We start from the raw sequence: 5,204 nt of genomic DNA on the forward strand, positions 1-5,204 counted from the left end.
TTGAAAAACCTCTTTGATAAGAACCAAGAACCATAATTGTCTTTGTTACTTGATATGAGAGCGCAAACCTTAGATTGGGATATTCTTAATTGGTAGTGAAGAACACCAATCTTCTTTGTTACTTGGTATGGGAGTGTGAGCCTTGTATTGAAACCTCTTCAACTGAGAGCCAAGAACAATAATTTTTTATGTTACATCACTAAGGGAATTTCTCTCTCATTTGCTTATAGGCCCTCCAGAACTAGTGGAAATTAGGAAACTAATATGCTGACTTGTTTGAGATTTCTTTTCTTCTACATTAAATGGAATCTGCTTCAAACTTAATGGAAGTTTGGTGCTTTTGCTAATTGCATGTTATTCGCAGGGTTACAAAATAGTGCTAGCAAAAAAATTCTAGTTGCATTTGAGATGCACAAATCTTAGCTTTTTCAACTAGTTATGGGTATTTGTAAGGGTAATTAAAAATGTCACATTTATCACTTGTAGTGGTGCGTTGACCGACTGGATTGGGGGCATCATAGAAGTTCAATTCATTGACTTTATTTTAATGTTCTCCATGAGCAATTTAGTGTGCCTATTTAACAATTTTCTCCTATAATTCTTTCCTTCTATTATGTGGCCTTATCTCACCAAGCTTTTCTTCTTTGCTTTTGCATTGATCTATGTCTTATCAATACATCTGTATTTTATTGATGAAAACTTATGGTTCAGAATTAGTGTTTTTTGTTTTAGTGAGGAGATAATGGAAAATGTAGAAGTATCCTTTTAAATGGAAATGTTGAAAATATGCTTTGCATATATACAACTAAGCTAGTCTTGATACCAAGGATGTCTATGAGATAAGGTAATATCTTCCAAAATCCATAACACATTTTTACATGATCCATAAATAAGCATTACAACAAGTGAACAACAAGGTAAAGGCCATGTGAGATAAATGTACATTTAATACATAGTAATTATTCTATTACAATTTGAAATGATTAGAACTCTTGAGTAGTAGTATATGAAATACTATACATCTCTAATGTAGTTTGTCTAACATTTAGGAAAAACACTGGCATCATAGAATATCATTTCTTTAATATTTTGAGAGTTAAAAACTATGGTGAACTACTTATATATTTTTAATATTTCAAAAGTGTCATATAAATGTGGAACTAATTTTTGTTGTGTCTTATAAATGTGGAACCATGTTACAGTGCGAGTTTGGTATATCCCTACCTTACCTTCACCCATTCTGTTAACGGATTTTGACTGTAGTGAAAACAAAACCTTCCATAATTATTAATTATAAGTCAAGTAATATTTTGAATCATAACGATTCTGTGATTTATATACATAAGTTGTCTATGTTTATCTTTCAAATGTGCTTTACATGCTGTATTTATTTCTATAAATTAGATTTTTTTGAATGTAATTTTTTGACATCTCTGGTAAAACTTAATCTTGTTTGGCATCCTCTTGGGTGATGGAGTTAAACAATCACAATATAGGAGTTATAAACTAGTATAGGAGTAGTTATGCATATAATTTCATACATCTGCACTGTAATTTTTAGAAATGTGGAAGCACAACACTACAATCACAATACCAAATCCAACTCCATAACTTAATATGTCAATTTCAACAACATGTATTGAAGATGAGAGAAGTTCTTTGTTAGATTTCAAGGGTGGCCTTTATCTTTCCTCAGGTTAGTTATCCTCTTGGCATGGATTGAATTATTGCGAGTGGGAGGGCGTTGGCTGCGATTATCATACATTGCATGTGATTACCCTTGATCTAAGCAATCAGTTGAGTGGTGAAATTCATCCATCTTTGTTTGATCTGCAGCACCTGTAACACTTGGATTTCAACTGGAATTACTTTCAAGGTATTTCTATTCCTCCACAGTTTTCAAAACTGTAGAGGCTTTCATTTCTTAGCTTGTCAAATGCTAGATTTGGTGGTGAGGTTCCTCTAGTGTTGGGAAATATGTCAAGCTTGCGTCATCTGAATCTTTCATATAATTGGGAATTTAAGGGTTGTAAGTTTGATGTATGGGCCAAAGGTTTGAGAAGCCTTGAATTCTTGGGAATGAATGAAGTGAACTTGACAATGGGCTCGGAGCGCTGGGGTGAGGCCCTCAATGGTCTTCACAATCTCACCCAGATTCAACTATCTAGTTGTGGGCTATCAGGTAATGTTCTAGATCTATCAAATCTGACCTCTTTGGCCCATCTGCATTTATCATGGAATTCATTCCCATCCGAACTACCCTCTTGGATTGAGAATGCATTTTTGTTGGTTTCACTTTATCTTAGCTACATTAATCTAAATGGCTCCATCCCTTCCAATTTCATGCCCCGTTTGAAATTGAGAAATCTTGACCTTAGTGGTAATAATGATTTGAAGGGAAACCTTTCTTCCATTTTAGGCCATTCCAACTCACTTGTTGCTATATCTCTTTCTGGCTACAATTTAAGTGGAGAGTTTCTCCACTCTACTGCAAACTATTCAAAACTTGAGACCATGGATCTATCCCGTGATAATTTGGAGGGAACTATGCCGTCCTCTTTTGACAGCCTTTTATCCCTTGCACATCTGGACCTCAGTAGCAACCAGCTGTCAGGAAGAATCCCAGACTCCAATTCAAAGCTGACAAGTTTAAGAGTATTGTTACTCAGATATAATCATCTGACTGGCTAGATTCCACCCTCTCTATGTGAGCTTTCAACATTAAGTGAGTTTCATCTGGGCGATAACCAACTATCAGGAACAATTCCAAATTCTCTTTTGAAGATGGAAAGTTTAAAAGTGTTGGCACTTGCTTCCAACAGATTAAGAGGAAACATTTCATTTTAGATGCTCGAAAATCTAACTCACTTACAAGGATTGGACCTTTTTGAAAATCAGTTATCTATTACTATATCTGCAAGTTGGATTCCACAGTTTGACCATTTGGAGTACTTGGCATTGAGGTCTTGCAATATAGAAGGTGCTTTCCTTGCATTTTTGTCCCAACAATATCAATTGAAGGAACTAGATCTTTCAAGTAACAACATTGTGGGAAATATTCCTTTGTGGTTGTGGGATCTTCCTAATCTTGATACGCTCATTCTTTCAGATAACAATCTGGAAGGTTCTCTACCCTGGGAGATATCTCATCGATTTTCTGCGGTGGATTTGTATGGGAATAGATTGTATGGCACACTTCTTACTCTGGATTTTGTTTCATTCCTATTAGATTTGTTAGATAATATGTTTAATGGCTTGATTCCAAACATTAGACCTCCATCAGATATTTGGGCATCGATCTTTCTGTCATTGTCAGGAAATAACCTCTCTGGAGAAATTCCAAGTTCTACTTGCACAAATTCAGATAGAGTGGGCATTTTGGACTTGTCAAAGAACAAGCTGATGGGCAAGATCCCTGCAACTATCAGGTCGTGTTCTCAATTAGTGGTTTTAAAATTGGCTCACAATGATTTGGAAGGGGAGATTCTAGAGGAGTTGGGAAATCTCATAGCTCTTCGTGCACTAAATCTCAATGGCAATAGGTTTCAAGGTAATATTCCTCCGTCCCTTTCAAATTGCACAGGTCTCAAAATATTTGATTTGGGAAATAATAAATTTGAAGGTAAAATTCTTGTTTGGATTGAAAAGCTAAAAGATTTAAAAATTTTGAGCTTAACCTCTAATAATTTCGAAGGTAAAATTCCATCCCAACTTATGAGGTTGTAGAATCTCCAAATTCTAGATTTATCGAGTAATTGTTTATCATAAAGTATCCCTCAAGATCTAAGTAATCTATATGCTATGGTCAATCAATCTCAAATTATTGATGAACGACTTACCTTCTCTTATTTCACTGATTTAAATTTGGACTCTCCTTATGAATCAAAGTTCGAGGATGAAGTAACAATTTGGATAAAAGGAAGGGTTCAAACATACGAGAAGATAATCTATATAGACAAGTTCATGGATCTCTCACATAACAACCTCTTAGGCAATATTCCTCCAGCATTGGGAGTCCTCCAAGGTTTAATTTCTCTCAACTTCTCAAATAATCAACTATGTGGTTCAATTCCCGAATCCTTGGCAAACATGGCTCGTTTAGAGTCTCTAGATCTTTCAGAAAACAAGTTGTCAGGAAAAATTCCTTTTGAATTTTCAAATCTAACCTTCCTCAAAGTATTGAATCTTTCAAACAACATGTTGTCAGGATTAATACCACAGGGAAAACAATTCTCAACATTTGAGGCTTCCTCCTTTTTAGGAAACCCCAACCTTCATGGGTTTCCCCTTGAAAATATGACATTGGGTTGTGGTTCAGGTTGCAGAGAGCATCAACTAGAATGGAATAAGACTATAGTTGGTAGCAACAAAGATATAATGGAGAGTCGATGGTGGGTAGTGGGATTGGGATTAAGTTATGGAGTCAAATTTGGTATTATGATTACAGTGTTGTGCTTCCATAGTAGTTATAAACTAGTATAGGAGTAGTTATGCATATAATTTCATACATCTGCACTGTAATTTTATTTTTATGCATGGTTAGAACACTAGCTATAGTTTCTCATTTTAGGAATTGAAGCATTATATAAACAAGTATGTACAATGTAAATAATATTGACAATTTTTTGCAATAAAGCTTTATGCAATTGTTGCTTCACTCATGGTGTGAGGATGCTTATATCTATGTCATTTGATTTTTTTCCACATCTTGTTCAAAACATATAATGCAATCTCATCTATGAAGCGTATTAAAAGCTAAGGATTTGGAGTGACTCGTATACAATTCATTTTTTGTCATTTCATTACATGGTTTGAACAAGTGTCGAAAAAAATTAGATTTTTATTATGAATTTTTTGTTCACCAATCTATGTTAAACTAATCAGGAAGGTCACTTTCCTAATACTTTATGAATTGGATGCTATTTGCAAGTTTAGTTTCCTAATACTCACTATAATACTTGCTATTCAATTGAGATAGACACAGCTCATTAATTTGTTTGTATTCTCTTTGGATTTTGTTAAAGAAGACAACTGAATGCTATATGAACTAAAATTTCTATGGTGTCAATAGGTTTGTGCATCTCTTGAGCCAAATTACCTGCCCCAGTGACATTTGTTGTTGTTCAAAAGTGACACCATACTAGACTATTTGCAAACAACCATGCAGATAGGCATTCTATATATAGACTTGGGAACATCTTGCC

At 34.6% G+C, this 5,204-nt stretch overlaps 1 pseudogene; it reads left to right on the plus strand.

Annotated features, from left to right (window-relative positions):
• The first annotated feature begins 1,617 nt into the window (after positions 1-1,617).
• On the plus strand, positions 1,618-4,482 carry LOC149530443 (uncharacterized; annotated as a pseudogene).
• Positions 4,483-5,204: the final 722 nt, after the last annotated feature.

This window comes from Cupressus sempervirens, chromosome 11 (assembly GCF_028749045.1).
Source record: "Cupressus sempervirens isolate cs-2001-9-10 chromosome 11, ASM2874904v1, whole genome shotgun sequence".
In the NCBI taxonomy this organism is placed as follows: domain Eukaryota; kingdom Viridiplantae; phylum Streptophyta; class Pinopsida; order Cupressales; family Cupressaceae; genus Cupressus; species Cupressus sempervirens.